The sequence below is a fragment of the Hemicordylus capensis genome, chromosome 4 (assembly GCF_027244095.1).
Source record: "Hemicordylus capensis ecotype Gifberg chromosome 4, rHemCap1.1.pri, whole genome shotgun sequence".
NCBI lineage: Eukaryota > Metazoa > Chordata > Lepidosauria > Squamata > Cordylidae > Hemicordylus > Hemicordylus capensis.
The window spans coordinates 200,293,179-200,312,921 of NC_069660.1; the positions used below are offsets into that span (position 1 = coordinate 200,293,179).

Sequence of the window (19,743 nt, forward strand, 5' to 3'; positions counted from 1 at the left end):
GCACTGAAAACATAAACAACAGGGGGGAGCAGCCTCGCAGCAACTAACAACCTGGAAAAACAGCAACTTCCTTATGCTGGATATACGACGTCCTAGCTCTATATCACAGCGATTACATTTGAGACAAGGCATTGGCAATGTGAACGGCACGCTGCTGTCCATTTCCACAATGCAGGAAGTGTAAAATTACACTTCTAAGTTCTGCTGAGAGCTGCATACCTGCTGGATCTCCCTTCTCCCTCCACACGATGCCCCACCTCGTCTGACACCATGAAGCCCCAAACAGCTCAGCTGGTAAGTAGCCAGGATTCAGATAATACTGTTTTTTGTGGCCTGTCCTTCGTTCAACCCCCTTTGTTCATTACTACCTTGTACCCGCTTGTGCACCCACACTCCAAATTTTTTAGCCATGAAGCTAGCCACATAACCGGCTCAGAGTGCCAGCCGACCAAGTCCGCTCCATGCCACAGGCAGATAGGCTATCATCCATGGGAGTGAGTGAGTGATTCTGTCAACAGTGATGACATGAGTGATTATGTCAGCCGTCTCTCTGGCACTGCACTCAGTTGAAAAGGTAACACTGAGCCTGGTGCAATCCAGGTCACTAGCTGCCTGTTAAGTAAGTTTGCCAATATTTTGTAATTGACATTGGTAAGTGGTACTGGGCACCATTTTGGGGGTAAGGTCTTATTCCCATGCTTGGGAAAGATTAAGGTGCTACTGCTACATGATGGTCCCAACTGTCCCCCATGCTAAAAAGCATTGTTATTGATTTCTGTTAAGATGGGTGCCAACCGGGCTGTGAAGATCTTATAAAAGGCCTTCAGGAGCCTATCAGGGCCTGGCACCAACAGTATTGTATGAGTAACAATTGACAACACAATGAATTATGACATTTAAGGAAGTCCCCATTGCACAGAATCCCCATTGTGTCGCTGGAGTGCTGCATCGGTGAGTTCCAGAGGCTCCTTGTAGTGCAAGAAACCTCAAAACTATGGATTCCCAGGATAAGAATACAGCAGCTCTGTGTGTGTGTGATCACCCTGGAATCTTCATGGACCAGTTTTTGCTTCTCTCCTTCGCTGGGGACTAAATATGGTGGCACAAAGCCAGTGGACTTGTGAAGCACCTAGCAGTACGGGGAAGTTGACTGTCCATCTGCTGCACTTGTCTTAGTGGCCACAATTATACAGGCCTTCATTAGGAACGAAGCCATGCTATGATCCAGAAAGAAGATTCCTTACCTGAACCCCATGTTACATACACACACACACCCTCTGCCAAACCTTCTGCTCCTCAGAAACTCTATTATCCAAATTGACTGGGAGCCACCCCCATGAGCTGTAACACCTGTATGAATAAATCTCCCTTTGCTTCTCTAAATGTCTGATGACCCAAATGTTTGGAATATTCCTCCTGCCACTTAGAGAAAAGACATGGCCATGTTGTCCCCATATGTGTACTCAGTGACTGACTTCAATTTGGATCCCAGCCTGCAGGGTTGTCAACCTTTTTACTGGCCTGGCTCCTATGCCTTTAAAAACAGCTTGACAGACAAAAATTAAATGGGTGAAGCATTTGCTGTCATGGAAATGGGGAGATGGGGAAATATCCACCAGTTTAATTTCTACATGCCAGGTTTCTTCTGAAGTCATTGGAGTAGGATTAGCTAGAGAGTTGGCAACTTGGTTTGCTGGTGCCCCATTCCCACGACTGGGTACTGGGAGTCCTGCCACACTTGTATAGTTAAAAAAAGTGGCAGTTGCTGCACTGGATCCCCAGCCTGGCTGCCTTTACCTGGTTGTCATGGTGCTGAGATTCCAACAGATTGTGATGGGGCTGGAGGTTCTGCTGCTGCCCTTGGCCTCTCTGGACTCAGCCATTGGCAGGAGGACTTTCTGCTCTCTCCCACACCAATTTTTTATCCTATTTGGCTGTGAGGAAGTGCTGAATATGGCCTTAAGGAAGGAATTCAGAGTATGTTTTCACTACTATGCCTCAAATAGGTTTTGGGGGAAATAGACCACTGAGTGTTGGATTTTGGTCAGGGTGGGGGATTCTAGGATGTGGCTCCATCTTGGCCCCTTTGGAGTGGCGCAGGTAGACACTAACTTACCAGCCAATCTTCACTTCTGACCCAGATGGATTCCTGCTCTCCTCTCTCCTTTGTAGGACATGGGGAAAGGATGTCCCTAACTTCATGGTGTGGGCAGCTTAGAAGAGGACGTTCCTGCAGCTCCCCTCTGGTGAGATATTCTGCTCCCCATGCATTATTAGGATCAATTGTTTATTTTAGTGTTTGTTTATTTGTAGATACATTTGAATACTGCATGGCTGCACAACTTTGGCCATTCCGTAGTTGTTGGACTACAGCTTCCATCATCCCTGACTCCAGGGATTAGACCATTGCTCCAATCTGCTCTGACCAGCAGCTGCTCTCCAATGCCCCAAACAAAAGAGCTGAGATTCTTTTCTTAATGGAGATTGTGGGGGTTGATCCTGGGACCTGGCATGAGCTCTGCCCCTGAGCTACACCCCACTCCCTTAGCTGTGGCCCAGGACAGAAGAGGGAATTTTGGCAGGTGCTGCTTGTCACTCTAGACGGCTCCAGGGCTGAGAGAAGCTGCAACCACCAAATCCTACAAATTATAGCAAAGGCACAGGAATCTCACATCCATTAGCTGCCCTGTTTCTGGGGCAAGTGACTTGATACCAGACCTGGAGGCATCTGGCTGTCCAGCGCTGGAAACAGACAGGGGACCAGAATCACCTTTGATCTGAGCCAGCAGGATTCTTTGCACTCACTCACTCAACTGTCTCTTTTGTCTTTTTCATCTCTCAGTGCCGTAGAGCCACAGGAATCTGCTAATGATCACTCTATAACCAAAAGTGCCAAATGGTCTCCCCTGCCCCCTTCAGCTCTTCCACATACGGGCTGGATTCTCATCCATACCATGGAAGAGAATCCAGTCCGTACATGGAAGAGCTGGAGGGGCAGGAAAGACCAGCAGCAACACCAAACACCAATGGACAAGGAATTCTAGAAAACACATCAACACCAACACCATTGCCACCAACCATTATCTGTGCAGCATTCATTCCAGCAACCCTCAAATCAAGGTGGTCAGGCAGAAGTCCACCCTCTGCTACAATTCCCAATCCCTATTAATGAGCATATGCATATCCTCAGATATCAGGAGTCCTGATCACATGGTTTATAGTCAGTGCATGTACAATCTATGTACAGTGTATGCCAATTGAGAAATTCACATATTGAATTCCATGCAGGTACAACAATACACCTTCTTTCTGTTCCCTGCATTTGAGAGAGCTATAGCCACGTCCACTTTATAAATGAATGCATGTACACTACACAAAAAGAACTTGCACAAAAAGCACTCAAGTTTCCAGATACTTCCAGGAAACTTGAAAATAACTACATGCATATAGTGTTGGACTAGGACTGGGAAGATCTGAGTTCAAATTCCCATTCAGCCATGAAGCACGGGTGACTCTGACCAGTCACTTCTTCCTCAGCCTAAATCTCAAAAGCCATCACTTGCAAAGTTCAATGGGAAAGGCAAGCAATTGACTAGATCTCTCTCTCTCTCTCTCTCTCTCTCTCTCTCTCTCTCTCTCTCTCTCTCTCACACACACACACACACACACACACACACTTGATAGACACAGGCATTAGAAATAATAAGAGATGTATTCAGTTACTTAGGAGAAGGTGCAAATTATATAAACATACTGCCTGTGTCTCTCACTCCTCCTCCTCCATCCCTACCAAAGAAGTTCCCCCACCCCCCAGCTCTGCAAGTAGCTAGTTAGCTGCTCATTGGAAAAGCTTCCCTTTGCAGCACCAAGGGAGGGAACATGCGCAGGCAGGCTTTGAAAGAAAGGCTTCCTTGCCACACTAATCAGAGGATGGCTGCACAGCGTTAGGTTGAAGCAGCTGTTTCCTGGTGGCCATGCATGCAGCTGGGGGAGGGCCACGCAACACAGGGCTTGAGGGGAGGGCCCCAAAGAATGACAGTTACGCATGCCTTGAATGTTCTCGCCCATTCCTGGGTCCGCACCTGGTGTGCGGTAGCCTGGGGACTTAACGTTTCCCCTCTTGGTTCTTTGCCTCTGGAGTGGCCATACTCCTTTTCCAAATCTTTCTTCCCCAGCACTGTTTTGAGATGCAAAGGGGCCACTTCTGGTCCACTTCCTGCTTTCAGCCAACCTGTTAAGGATTCCTTGAAGGAAATGTGAAAGTTGTCCCCCAGAAGCCCTGGAAAGATCCAAGGAAGCACCAGAGCACCTATCCCTCTCTTTTCTCTCATTCATAGAGGTCTGTTACTGAAGAAGCCACGGTTCTAGACATCAGGGCCAAGGATGAGAGCCTGGACTTGGAAGATGCCACAGGTTCCCTGAGGTAGTGTTTGTTTTTGAAATTCTGAGCACTGTGCAGGGATGTTTTCTGTCCCTCTTACAACACTATATCTGGAGTCCATCCAAAGCAGTTGATTGGCATCAGGTACAGGACAGACAAAAAGCAAAGATGGAATTCACTGCTACAATGTGGTGATGTCCACTAGCTTCAAAGTCATAGCAATAGCTTCCTGGAGGCATTCAGCTGTTTTCTTTTGGAAGCAGAGTGCTGGGTTAGATCTGGTCTGATCAAGCAGGGCTCTTCTGATGTACTCAGTCATGCCACTGTGTGTTGTGTCTTGTTTCTCACTGCAGTGTCTTGAAGCCAGACAAAGATGCTGATGAGATGCTGATGAGATGTTGCTCAAGACTCTTGCCACTAAATAGTCTTACAAGGCGAGGGACAAGAATCCAGCCCCATATGGAAGGGCTGGGCAGGGGGAGAGGAGAGATTGCATTTCCACCATAGTAGATTGACTGTGGGATGGATCTAGATTGGGATCTAGATTAGTAAATCTAGTTGCTGCAGGTTGGGAGGAATTTTGGTTGATGGGGTGAAATGCAAGGCTCTGCTACACATTAGAGAGAGAGAGAGAGAGAGAGAGAGAGAGAGAGAGAGAGAGAGAGAGACTCAGACCCATAAGTCCCTCACTATGAAACAGCATTGGACGGAAGTGGTTTGGAACTGAGATGATGATAGTTGGTTGGATAGGATGAAAGTCAGGGCTGCACTACCCTTACAAATGCAGACACGTAAGAGCCCCACTACAAAGCAGCACTGGAAGAATTTGGAGCTGAGTAGTGCTATGATGGAAGAGGTTTTTAATACTTCTGAGACCTCCACTTTCCCTCTCCCCTTTCCCCACTCTATATTTTTGCCAAATATATCTGGAGCCTCACATGGGAAGGAAGCAGTCTAGGAGGGGAATTAGGGTGGGAAGGTTGTGGCTTGGGAAGGAATCTGCACCATCTCTCCAATTTCTTTATTCTAAACCTCCCCCTTTCCAGGTTTGTGTAGCTTGGATGTGAGGCATTGAATGGTTCTCAAAACCCAATACATGTTGCATGGTGAAAGGTGGGGATGTGCACAAAACCGGCTTGGCCTGCTTGGTATGAATGTGAACCAGCTTCAAACCAGGGTAGGTAGGTTCGGTTTTGGTTTTGCTTGAAACCCACCCTCTTCTGGTTCGGTTCGAATTGGAACCCAGTTCAAACTGGTTCTAAAAGGTTCTACATAGGGTATAATGGGGACTCGAACTGGCCCACTACTCCCTATGTAGATCACCTAGGGGCACAAAACTAGGGTGGGTGGTAAGCACCCAGGAGTGCCAACCACTCACCAAAATCCAAAGCAATCAGGCACTCCTACAATTTTTGAAGATTTTTCCAATTTTTTTATTTCTCCCATAGGAATTCTTTGCATTTTTCCCATAAGGAATATTGGAGACTTGAGGAATAATTTGGGGATCTTCATAGGGATTCACTGAGAGAACTCATACACCGCAAGTCCAAACACAAATCGGATTCTTGTTGGCCATATGAGTTCTCTCAATGAATCTCTGTCAAGGTCTGTCCATACACATATGTATACATAGACCAGAGAAGCTACTCTGATAGAGATAGACTAACAAGGACAGTAACTGGAAAAATTTCGGAGGGGGGGGAACCATGAACTCCACCGGCCTGGAGCTGCCTGAGGGGAGTTGTGGCACAACCCACCATGCCTCCTGACTCACTTTGGGTTGTCCTGGCACCCCCCAAAGGGGAGAATGGGCCAGCTCAGCCAGCTCAAATCCCCATTATTCCCTATGGGAGAAATGCAAAATTTGGAAAAATCTAAAATCACAGAAGTGTCTGATTGCTTTGGTGTTCATTGGGTGCTTGGCCCACCACCCACCCCAATTTTGTGCCCCTAGCAGGCCACCATACCGACACACAATGACACAACTAAGAAGACAACCAACCAGAAAGCATAAAACCACCGCAGAAACAAACCTGCTGCTGTGTCCACACAACTGCAAAGCCAAGGGGACCAAACTAAACAACAGCACAGACTACACAACAACAGCCACAAAACAACAAGACCTAACTAGACGATGCAAGGCAGAAAAACCAACATGGCATGCAAACTGCAAAGAAAGAGGAGCAAGGCAAAAACACACCAACATACTGAAGGAGAACTTATAGTAACATGCACCTGGTTCTTCTGCTCTTCTCTTTGTGTGCAATGCATGCATTTTGTCTGTGGGGAAAGAAACGCCTCAGAGTGTCTGGTCCACCACATCTTTGCTGGAGGCCACACAGGGCCCAGATATGTGGTGGCACCAGAGCACATATAGTCATCAGCATCGTGCATGCAGGTTTGCGTTTGGTGTGGGCGTGTGTGTGCTGTTAGCTAGAAGAGGGGAAAGAGGAGAGGGCTCTGAAAAAAATTAAAGGGATAGGAAAGTCCGGCCCAGAGGCAGGTCAGTGGAGGCCACAAATGACATGATGTGGTGGGAGACCACTTACTCATCATGGCCGATGCATGTGTGTCTGATGTGTATGTGCCCATGTGTGTCAGCAGAACCAAACTGGAGAGGGGAAAGGGGGCGTGTCTGAAAAAATTAAAGAGATAGGAAAGTCTGGCTCAGAGGCAGGTCAGTGGAGTCCACACACAATGTGGTGTGGTGGGAGACCAATTACTCATGGCCAGTTCATGCGTGTCTGGTGTATGTGTATACACAAGTATATATACAAATCCATCTATACAGCAGCTATACAGTAATATATGTACACCAACAACAACCATCTATCAACACAAAAACGAGACCAAAAACACAACAGAAAGGAGAGGAAAAACCATTACTACTACTCCTGTACCGACAACATCCACCACATACACACACACAACAGAAGAAACCTAGATGCACACAATCACACACACACATGCACACACAACACTTCTATCTACACAAACATATTTATACACACTGAAATATTTACAAACATACATTTTGGCAGTCCCACTGCCCTCTTCCCACAAGTCAACTATGTACAACAACAAGCAACACAACACACATCAAAATATTTACACATCATCTACACAGTGCCACACTGGCACAAACTGCCTAGTGTCTGAATGTGCCCCCCTCCCCGAGTGCTGTGGTCAGGTGGAACCAGGGGCTAGTTCAACATCCGGTTACGTCAGTGCGGTTGTGTATTCAGTTGCCAAGTCACCGCACTAATGGGCACGTTGCAACATAGCACAGCTGAAGGAGGAATGGGGGTAGGGATGAGTGGAAGCTGCTGCCAGGCAGGTGACCAGCACCATGGGTCAACTATGGGCCAGTCACTCACCCAGACTAACCTCCAGCTTAGGGTAGCCCAGCAGGGGGAGGTTAAGCTTAAGGAAAACCTGCTGCTCGACCAAGCCAGGGTCCAACGGGGATCGAGCAGGTGTTACCACATCACCAGCACATGAAAACACCCGCTTGCTCTGGACACTGGTTGGCGGGCAGGAGAGGAGTTGTGCAGCAACCACCACCAGGTCTGGCCAGACTTGGTGGTGGCTTGCCCAGAACTGCACACGGTCCATCTCAGGGTCTTCCTCCACAGGCTCCTCCAAGAACTGGGCAACACATTGCACAGCACTGGTGGGCCTGGTAGGCTCCGTCTCCCGCAAACCAGACAAGGCGCGAAGGCACACCTGCTTAAACCACTGGGCTGATTTAGCTTCAGAGGAGTGGTGTCATCACACAAGCTCTTCATGGCAAACAGGAAGGGCTCGAGTGTTGGCACCATCTTGGACATGAGCTTCCACTCTGCATTGGATAGGGCACACATGCCCAAGGACTTGTCCCTCACCAGGTCATCGAGGGCCACCTCCTGCTCCAGCAGGTGCTGGAACAAGAAGAAGGTGGGGTTCCACCAAGTATCTACATCCATTGGGATGAGATGAGAAAGCCCATGGACATGCTGCTGCTCGAGAAGCAGGCGCCTGGACTTCTCACTCCGGTGGAAGTGGGCTGCAATCTTGCGGGACTTCTCCACATGTACAGCCGTGGCATCAACAGCACCTACCATGGGACGGCCATGTTCCCTGGATGCCTTCACCTCCTTGAGGCCAAGGGTGTCCCTGGCAGTCAGGAGGAGCATGTGTGCCATGCAGCAGATGTTTACACACTCCATCACTAACTCTACCACTGCCGTTACGTTGGAGCCAGTGACTGTCACAATGGAGCCCCAGGAGAGGTTTGGCAATCTGCCTATCCACTCTTCAGTTTGGCGGCCGAGTACAGCTGCCACCTCATCCTTGGTGTGCTTGACATCCAAGGTCTCCACGTGCAAGACCTGTGCTGAAATGCAGTGTGGGACACGCTGGAGGCAGAGGCAGCACCAGAGGTCTCCTTTCTCTCCGGACCCCACCAGTGGTTGATCAGGGCCAGGAAAGCAGCATGCATCCCACTCACACTGTTCCACAGATCAGTGGTGAACTGCACGCTGGTGCCAGCTGGTGCTGCATGCAGCATGGCTGAAAGGAGCTCCCTGCACTGCCTGTACAGGGAGAGGACCACGTTTTGGCTGAACATGGTCCTTGAGGGGATGGTGAAGTTGTGCGCTAGCAGTTGGAGTATCGGGCGGAAGCTGAAGTTCTCAACCACCTGAAAAGGCTGGTCATCAGTGGCCATCATCTCCTCTATGAGGCGGGTGAAGAGACATGGGTCCACGTGACCAGGGTGTTTCTTGCCTAACGAATGCATCCACCGCTTGACTGGCAGCATGGCCTCTTCATGGAAGCTGGCACGCTGCCCTTGTCAGCGATAGCTGCAGGCACATGAAGTGCACTACTGTTGCCAGCGGAGTCAAGAAGATCCAGGTGATGCCCTCGCATGTATCGCCACATGGAAGTTGCCCCCAGATGCTTTGCATCCTTGCCCTGACTGACCTGTGCCCTGCAGTGGACACAGCTAGCAATGGTTGGGGCATCTTGAGGGACCTCAACATGATTCCAAACATCACTGCCCTGGGTGGCCTCTGATGCCCTAGGCGCTTGGGTGACGGCAGAACTAGGGGGGCTGCTGGTACTTGCCCACTGTCATCACCCACTCCCCTTCCACCCTGTGCAGAAGAAGAAAGGTCCAGCTTCACTGGAGGAGGTGATGCCCCTCCAACTCAGCAGCAGACCCTCCCCCACCAAAGCCAGATTGGGAGGACCCAGCACGGGACTCCTCCATGACCTGGGCATCATCAGGGGGCCCCCCACTGAGTGGCAAGAAGAGCATTAGAGGGGCCACAAGAGGGAGGGAAAATCTGGCTGCACTTCCAGCTGTCAAGCCCCTGCCCTCCACCCCTGCCACGGAAGAAACTTCCTTGGCAGTAGAGCCTCCTGCATCACCAGGTTCTGCACCAGGCACCATCCTGGGTTGCACACCACCCAATGGATCCGCCACTGGTCCAGGACCTGGCTTGGCAGCAGCAGGCTCCTCCAGATAGGAGAGCCTTCATGCCACCACCTCACCTGGGCCAAAGAATTCATTGATGGAGACCTGTGGAACCCCAGGATGGTGTCTTCTCTGCCCCCCACCCTGGCCTCCCACACCAGCTTGGGGACCGTTCCCACCTCTGCCTGCCACCCTGCTACGAGCTTTGCTCACCACACAGCGCTCAGATATTCCTGAAGACCCTGGGGGCTTTTTTAAAAAAACTGCAAAAATGTTTTTTTAAAATGGAGGGTTTTTTTAAAACAACAACAACAACCCTATTGCGGGGGGGGCACCTTTTCTTAAATAAGAAAGCCTATTGGGGAGGGGAAACCTTTTTTTAAAAAACCTGTGAGGGGGAAAAACTTTTTAAAAAATTAACCCTATTTAAAGAAACTCCTTTTAAAAACAAGCCTACCCTTCCACTCCACCCACAACAATACAATACAATACAATACAATACAATACAATACACAATGGGGGGCAACTAAGGGGGAACCTGTGAAAACAAGAAACAACCTGTGAAAACAAGAAACAACCTTTAAAGAAAAACCACAGAAAATATACCTCCCCACACCCAAACACGAAAGGAGGCCCTATTTTTTTTAAAAAAAAAATGGGCCACCATGCATGTGCAAATGGTGGGCAATATGGCCGCCTCACAAACATGCAGAGGCCCAAACGGGCTGAAAAGAGTGGCTGAATGGGCTGCAATGGTGATGCTGAGGCCAGCGGGGGGAGAGGGAACTTTCTCAGACCACCACCCCCAGCGCAGCCTGGAGAAAACCCCCCAAAGGGGCTAAAGGTAGAATATTTTTTTAAAAAATTCATGAACCCCCCCCCGGACCAGACCAAACCAGGGGGGGCGGTTCTAAGGGGTGCCAGACCTAACTGGTCTGATCATGTTTGAGTCCAGTCCAGACTCAAACCGAACTGGGCCAGCCAGTTCCATGCACATCCCTAGTGAACGTCATCCACAGTTTGGCTCTCAGAAGCCCTGGAAAGATCAAAGAGAGTACAGGAGCATCCATTGCGTTCCTCCATTTCATTTTCAGGATTCTGACATCCCACAGGTTAGCAGTGAGGATCAGGAGCTGGATGTAGAATGCACAACACCCCTGAGGTACTCTTTTCTCAGCTGAAGAGCAGCTGTGATGCTCATGGAAGTGGAGCACCATCCTTAAAAGCCCAGGGGATTGGCAGGTTGTTTAGTCTCTGCAGGGACAAGAGCATGTCTCAAAGCTTTGAGCACTGTGGAGGGTTGTGTTTCTCCTCCTTTCACAATACTGGTGTTGTTCACCTGATTCACTTGATAGGCAGCAGGTGCAGGATAGAGAAGCATGGTGGTATATATGGAACACTCTTTGTGGTATTCCAGATCTGTATTTCCCCCTTCAGACTTGCATCTGGATCCCCACAGGGAGAGAAAGCAGTATGGGAATTGGGGGAATTGTAATGGAGAGGTGGCTGGGACAGGATTCTGCACTCCTTCACCTCCTCCACCTCAACTAATTCTCTGTTCCAATCACAACTCTTTCTGGGTTAGCCTTTCTGAGTTTGTGTAGCATGTGACAGAGGTGGTGATAGGATCCTCAAAACACTATCCCAGGAAGGTTTTTCCAGTAAATATCTTAAGTGTCTCTTTGTTTTTATAGTGGGAAAACTCCATAAATCTGTGATTTTCACTAAATACCAAGTGGGGACTAGTGTAAAGTGTGCCATCAAGTCAGTTTTGACTCCTGGCTCCCACAGAGCCCTGTGGTTTTCTTTGGTAGAATACCAGAGGGGTTTACCATTGCCTCCTTCCACACAGTACGAGATGATATTGCTGCTGCCCGATATACTACCAGTAGGGATTCAAACCAGTAACCTTCTGCTTTTTAGTCAAGCATTTAAGTGGGGACTACTTTGGCAAAAAACGTCAATGTGAGAGCAATTTCCCACCTCCACACAGTGTTATGCTTTCCCTAGCATTGCAGGGTGGGGGCGGAATCTTTAAGGGAAGAGAGCCCTGTCAAGCCACAATTCCATCTTGGAAGACGTACACATAGTGCTGGAAAGTGTCATCCTTCCTACCACCTTCCCCACAGTCTTGGGAGGGACTGTTACTCCCAGTTGGGACAGAGAGATTATTGTTTAAATATATAGATGTTAAAATAAACAATATGCATGTGAGCATTTAGATTATTTAAAACCCTTTATTTATAATGCTGCCACCACCAAATTTAATCCTAATTTGGGTTTCTAAAACTAAGTTTTTTATAGTGCCCAAGTGGTGGTGACGTGGGGAGATATAAACAGATACAGCTGGAAGAGCTTTTAAAGTTCCAAAACCAAAGAAAATAACTTTATTCTTTTGCAATAGCTTCAGTGGTTTCTTATTCAGTACAGTGGAGGGTCAAATGCATAATGGTTTCTAAGGCAAAGTAACACCTTTAGAACTGGCAAGACTGTACACCAACTCTTATATTTCAAGCTTGTATTCAAACTCAGGTAATTATATAAGATTGTATCAGTACATCAACAAAGGCTTTACTTTCAAGTTATTGAGGAGACTGTTTAGAAATAACACGCTTCTTTAGACTTTCAAAGCCTTTACTGGGAAATAACTCTCCTATCTATATAACCTGTGTAATCAACCACACACAGCAAGCATTTACATTTGATAGTCAAGCTTCTTCCACAGAGGTCATGCCTGGTGTGTAAAACCTATCCACCAACCTCCCAATGCCACCCTCAGTCCTTCTCTAGAGACCCTAACCAGAGATCCTATCTCTAGCCCTAACCATCTCTATCTGAACTGTCAGTTAACTCCAAATGAATTTTATAGATACCTATTCACTGCATTCCAAAGTCACTCCCTTAGGAATTCTCTCCAGAGGAGGTTCCTAAGTTCAAATTTGTCTTAACTGACAGTGTTTACTAACCAATTACCACATGGACAACAATAATAATAATATCAATCAATAATATCATAATATTAATAATTAATAATATTATATTATTATTTATTTACAAAGCCAGACAGGTATTATTGACTGGTTTGTTTTATCCAGACATCGAGTCCTTCCCAAGGACCTGGGATGGCTGGATTTTATTATCAATATCATTGTTGTTGTTATAGATATCATCGCAAAATATAGGCTGTTCCCAGTAAAGCTGCTTTTTGTAATTGGCTGGTGGTGATTTCTGTGGCCCCTATGGTGTTGAGGTGCTCTTCAAGGTCTTTTGGAACTGCACCCAGGGCACCAATTACCACTGGGATTATTTTGGTCTTTTTCTGCCACAGCCTTTCAATTTCAGTTTGTAGATCTTTGTATTTGGTGATTTTTTTCTATTTCTTTTTCTTCTATTCTGCTATCCCCTGGTATTGCTATGTCGATTATTTTAACTTGTTTTTCTTTCTTCTCAACTACAGTTATATCTGGTGTATTGTGTGGCAGATATTTGTCTGTTTGTAGTCGGAAGTCCCACAATATTTTTACATCTTCATTTTCTTCAACTTTTTCAATTTTATGGTCCCAACAATTTTTGGCTACAGGTAGCTTGTATTTTTTGCAGATGTTCCAGTGTATCATCTCTGCTACCTTGTCATGCCTTTGTTTGTAGTCAGTCTGTGCGATCTTTTTACAACAGCTGATTAGGTGGTCCACGGTTTCAACTGCTTCTTTACAAAGGTGGCACTTGCTGTTTGTTGTGGATTTTTCTACTTTTGCTCTTATTGCATTTGTTCTTAGTGCCTGTTCTTGTGCAGCCAGTATTAAACTCTCTGTTTCTTTCTTCAAGTTGCCATTCTTAAGCCATTGCCAGGTCTTGGTGATGTCTGATTTTCCACTTATATTGTGCAAATATTGACCATGCAGTGGCTTATTTCTCCATTTTTCTGCTCGGTTCTTGACTTGTTCTTTCTTGTAGGCCTGCTTTGTTTCATTGGTGTTGAATAGTTTCTCATTTTTGACCGTTTGAAGTGCATCTTCTTCACTGTCCTTGATATATTCTTCAAGGCCTCTTTTCTCCTCCTCTACTGTTTGATGGACTTGCAGCATTCCTCTTCCACCTGAGCTGCGAGGGAGGTATAGCCTATCTACATCACTGCGGGGGTGCAGAGCATGATGGATGGTCATTATTTTCCTGGTCTTACAATCTAGCATCTCTAGCTCTGCCTGGGTCCAGTCTATTATTCCTACAGTGTATCTGATAACAGGTATAGCCCAGGTGTTTATTGCATGTATGGTGTTCCCGCCATTGAGTTTGGACTTGAGGATTTTTCTAACTCTCCTGATGTATTCACTTCCAATTTTTCTTTGAACTTCAGTGTGTGCAATGTTTTCAGCCTGGAGAATGCCCTAGTATCTGTAATGTTCATTCTCTTCTAGGTTCTTGATGTTGCTTCCATTGGGCAGTTCTATTCCTTCTGTTTTTCTTATTTTTCCTCTGTTCATTATTAATGCAGCACACTTGTCTAGTTCAAACTCCATTGCTATATCGCTACTGAATATATGGACAGTGTTTAGCAGTGATTCGATTTCTGACTGGGACTTTCCATACAACTTCAGATCGTCCATGAACAGCAGATGGTTGATTTGACTTGATGTTTTCAAAGTTTGGTATCCAAGGCCTGTTTTGTTTAGTATTTGTGAAAGTGGGGTAATGGCGATTGCAAACAACAGAGGGGATAGTGAGTCCCCTTGGAAAATGCCTCTTCTAATGCTAACTTGTCCAAGTGTCTCGCCATTGATTGTTAACTGTGTATTCCACATGCTCATTGCTTTTTAAATAAATATCTGAATGTTTTTGCTGACACCAGTTGTTTCTAAACATTTTAGTATCCATGTGTGAGGCAATGAGTCGAAGGCTTTCTTATTATTATAATTATCATCATCATTATTATTATGCTATTTACACACAGTCTGCCAGATGTTATTGACTGGATTTGGTACTTTAATTATCCAGCCATTTCAAGGGTCTAGGATAACTATAGAAAAATTAAAGATAGCGTCGTAGTATTTGTGCTGTCCCGAGCAGTGTGGCCTTCTGTAGTTGATGTGTTGTAATTTTATTGATGCCCAACGTATCAAGATGGCGTTCAAGTTCTTTTCGTACTGCACCAAGGGTACCAACAGCTATTAACACCACTATTGTATTCTTTTTCCAGAGTCACTCAATTTCAATCTGAAGGTCCTTGTATTTAGTTATTTTCTCCAATTGTTTTTCATCAACTTGGCTATCCCCTGGGATTGCAATATCAATTATCAGAACCCAATTCTTCTCGATGACGGTCAGATCCAGCATATTGTGTGCTAAATGCCTATCAGTTTGTATTCGAAAATCCCAAAGGATTTTTGCCTCGTCATTTTCTGTGACCTTCTCAATTGGATGATTCCACCAATTCTTGCTGGCTGGTAATTTTCAAATTTTTGCAATTATTTGTTATTGTTATTGTTATAGTTATCTTTATATATAATTTGCTAAGGCATACCCATAGCTAATTCCATGCATGGAAGCTCTTGTGAGAGTTTGGAGAGCTGCCAGATAGGATAGCGATGGGGATGGGTGGGGGGAAGAAAATGGTGGTGGTAGCCAGCTGGCTGGTGGGCCCAGGAATTAGTGGTGGTAGCAGCTGGCCAACGGCCATCTGGCAAGGAAAATGACAGTGCTGTGGCCAGGCAGAGAAGGCAGGGGTGGCCAGGCAGGGAAGAAACAGTGGCGGTGGTGGGCAGTGGAAAGAAGGAAACAGTGAAGGGCAGGCGGGGGGAGGAAGGAAGGAAACAGGGGTGGAGGTGGGTGGAGGGAGGAAGGAAGGAAACAATGGTGGACAGAAGGGAGGAAGGGAAGAAACAGCAGTGGAAGCAGGTGGCTGGGTGGGGAAATGACAGAGCTGGTGGGTGCCGGGAAGCGGGAGTGGGCAGGACTGGAAGGGAGAGAAGGCAGGGATGGGTGGGCAAAAATGGCAATGGTGGAACAGGGGAGGAAGGATATGGTGGCGGGTGGTTGTGGGGGAGGAAGGAAGAAAACAGTGGTGGGTGGGGGGAAGGAAGGAAACTGTGGCAGAGGTGGGCAGTTGGGCAGGAAAATGATGGTACTGGGAGGTGCCGGCAGTTGGGAAGTGGGAGAAGGTGGGGGAGGGCAGGGCTGGAGGGGGAGAAGATGGAGCAGGTGAATCCGTCGACGGGTGGGAGGAAGGAGGCAGCAATGGGGGCAGGCAGCTGGGTGGGGAGTACTAGAGGCACAGGTGCTCTGTGCCTGAGCTAGTTGTCATTGTTATTATTAAAAATAGTTCCCAACATTCTGTGTGTACCTTCCAAGATACTGTTTACATAATTTTCGTATGGTTTGAGATTTGGTCTGGGATATTATCAATATGCAGATTTTGCTTATTTCCCCATACCAACTTCATCAGAAAACTGCATGACCCCGCACCCCAATGCCTGCCTGGAGGCAATAATGGGCTGGATGAGAGATAACAAGCTGAAGCTGAAACCAAACAAGATGGAGGTACTGACTGTGGGGGGTTGAAATCGGAGAGATGATTTAGATCTGCTGCTCTGGATGGGGTTACACTCCCCCTGAAAGATCAGGTATGTAGCTTAGGACCTGGCCTTCTCTGTGGCTGCCCCAGGGCTTTGGAATGCACTTCCTGCTGAAATAAGAGCATGTCCTTTTCTGTTTGCTTTTAGGAGGAACTTGAAGTTGTACCTGTTTTCCCAGGCGTTTAATTGAAATTGAAATTTTAGTAAGTTTGTATTCATTAAGATTTTTTATGTGGTTTACGAATTTTAATTGTTTTATATTGTTTTTATATTATATTTTAACTGTACACCACATGAAGATTTCTGTATCAGATGGTATAGAAATATGATAAATAAATAAATAAATAAATAAATAAATAAATAAATAAAAGCAGTACATCTAAAGAATGATTATAAGACCCCATTAAAATGCAGAATATACTTCAGTTGTTTAAGACATGTTAAAAAATATAATGCATTTTACTGTGTCTTTATTAGAACCAGCACGAAATGTTACATTGGAGAGGGAATTAGTTTGCCAACACTGTGTCTATAAAAGTCACAAACCATGGCAAACATTCCATAAACCATGGCTTAAAACCATTCCATAAACCATCCCTGCGAACTTGGCAAAGAGGCACCTTTTAATGTGGTGATTCCCTTTATTTAACAGGGGGAGAGTAACCGGCCCTATCCACCCCCAGCACAGTACCTCCAGTGACTGATGCTGCTGTCTATCTTATGTTTCTTTTTAGATTGTGAGTCCTTTGGGGACAGAGATCCATCTTATTTATTTATTATTTCTCTGTGTAAACCGCCCTGAGCCATTTTTGGAAGGGTGGTATAGAAACTGAATTCTTCTTCTTCTTCTTCTTCTTCTTCTTCTTCTTCTTCTTCTTCTTCTTCTTCTTCTTCTTCTTCTTCTTCTTCTTCTTCTTCTTCTTCTTCTTCATGGTCAAACAAGTTGTTCCAGTAAGAACTAATCTGCCTACTTTCCTATGGGCATCTGCCATTTTGAATTTGGATGGATGGCATAATCACAAGCTGTGTTTGAGGTATCCCTATGTGTCCCTACAACTGTACCAAATTTGTTCCTAATAGGTTCCTACTTGCACCTCAAATGTTGATGTGCCCACCATCTTGAAATCAGGGTTGATGGCATCATTACAAACTATGCCCTTGAGCCATCCCTATGTGTCCCTTCACCAGAACAAATTTGGGACCAAGAAGCAACTTAAGCAGTGAGCACAGACTTTTATTTATTATGTTTACAACTAAGAGATAGCGTAGTATCATCCAGATATAGCAAATGTACAATAAGGGCTGCCACCTCAAGTATCAGAAATGCAGAGGCAGCGGAGAGTGGGTGTATGCCCACCTGGGTGCCACAGGTGCCACAGATAAAGGCAGTGACTGTGGGAGAGGCAGGCAACAGCTCTCCCTTTTTACAGAAGGACTGAGGTGAGACAAACAGAATCCCCTAAACGGGGACAAAGCAGGGATGCTATGCATGCTCAAAGATTTCTACGAGCACCTTTTTTCACACAGGCAAGACTATGCTCCCAGAGGCAGCGTGCAAGTATGTAGGCACAGTGTTCCCAGCCTCACCAGTGCTCATGGTGGCATATGAGAGGAAGCTGACAAAGTCCATCACTCTTTGCTCAGTTAGCAGGGGGCAGAATTTAATTGAGTTCTGCATGTCCAGGGCTGTAAATCTGTTTTTAGCAGGGATTGTAAGGGATGTACACGTGGCTCTGTTTGATTCATTGATGGGATGGGAGGAGTCAGTCCTCCTCTGATTCCCCACCTTGGCTAGTTGGTGGACATTTTGGCTGTTCCTGTTTCTTTTCTTGCTTTTGTTTGCCATGGTTGAGATTTATGTTGGGATTTGTGTAAATTCCACTTGGGAATTTCACCCCCAAGAAGGAGAAGACCAATTTAAGTCAGGAGCTCATTAATAGTGCTGCACTTTGAAAAAATTAATAGCCTCCCAAAAACAACTGTACTTTGAAAAAATTCAGAAGGTTCTCTCTCTCTCTCTCTCTCATATATATATATATATATATATATATATATATATATATACACGCATACACACACACACACACACACTATTGTGCAAGAATACAGCAAATGGATAGAAGCAGTGCCTGTTGGTATTCTGCCTGTACTTCAGATTCATATCAGTCAAAACTTCAACTAGTGAAGTTCCAGTTCTCCAAATGCTGGGGAAACACAACCTACTGAATTTCTAAATTTCTGCCTGTCATCCATCTGCTAGGCACAGAATGACAGGCAGAAACTATATTTGACTTGTTGTAATGGAACCTCCAAAATTATTACTTCTGTTTAGGTGGGATGTGTGTCCATGGCAATGTGACTGTTGGGTTGGGCATAGCTGTTGGGATAAATATGGCTATAGGGGCTGCCTGCTATCCCTGGAGCAGGGCAGGGGGAGCTGTAGCCCCCCCCCCAAAAAAACCCTACAGTGGTGCCTGGGGCACAGCAAAGGGGGTGGGTGGGAAATCCCAACATCTCATGCCAGGGCCAATTTTTTGTTCCAATCCATCACCGGAGGACAAACTTTCAGAGAAGAGGAGAGGTAAAGTTCTCAAGTCAGTCTTCTCATGTTGCTTGACACTAGGGAAGACAAATGACCGAGCTACATGGGCCAAGGGTTTCTGCCCATGCTGTTGTTCCTCACGTCCACACCAATGACAGGGACAAATGTGAGGCCATCATGAACCACATAGTGCATACCACAGACCTTTTGCTATTGATGTGTAGGTACGTGATGGAAAAAAATTGCCTTCATTTTCCAAAGACATATTTTGTGCTTCTAGCTATTCAGAGCAATGTTACACCAGAAGGAGGTGCACCAGAATACTGCAGGCCCTTCACACTGAGTGATCGTCTCCAAAGCCAAATGCTATTTAAAGGTTAGCCAAATGTGAAAATACCTGCACTCCTTGGAGGGTGAGAGTAAGGCTCACTTAGCCAGGCCATGTTCCACCTGAGGAGGGGTACAGGATTTAAGGCAATGGGAACAGCCACAAAGGTGGTGGGCAGGAGAGAAAATATCCTATCCCAAAGCAGTATTTGGTATTGGATGAGGTTGAAGCATCCTTAATGAAATGATCTATATTATTATTTCTCCAAGACTGGCCATGTGTGGCGACGTGGTAGGAAGGAGGTGATTGGCTGTTCTCCAAGACGGGCCATGCGTGGTGACATGGTGGGAAGGAGGCGATTGGCTGAGTTTGCAAGCAGAAGCACCTGATTGGGCAGTGGGGATTCCATATGCAGAGTATGCAAGCAGAAGCACTTGATTGGGCAGTGGGGATTCCATATGC

General features: G+C 46.2%; 1 long non-coding RNA gene across 1 annotated transcript; it reads left to right on the forward strand.

Annotated features, from left to right (window-relative positions):
• The first annotated feature begins 1,876 nt into the window (after window positions 1-1,876).
• Window positions 1,877-19,329, forward strand: LOC128324640 (uncharacterized). The gene is made up of 6 exons (XR_008306994.1): window positions 1,877-1,977; window positions 2,173-2,246; window positions 4,338-4,423; window positions 16,559-16,614; window positions 17,492-17,631; window positions 19,234-19,329. It is a non-coding gene; the product is annotated as an uncharacterized LOC128324640 (long non-coding RNA).
• The last annotated feature ends 414 nt before the right edge of the window (window positions 19,330-19,743 follow it).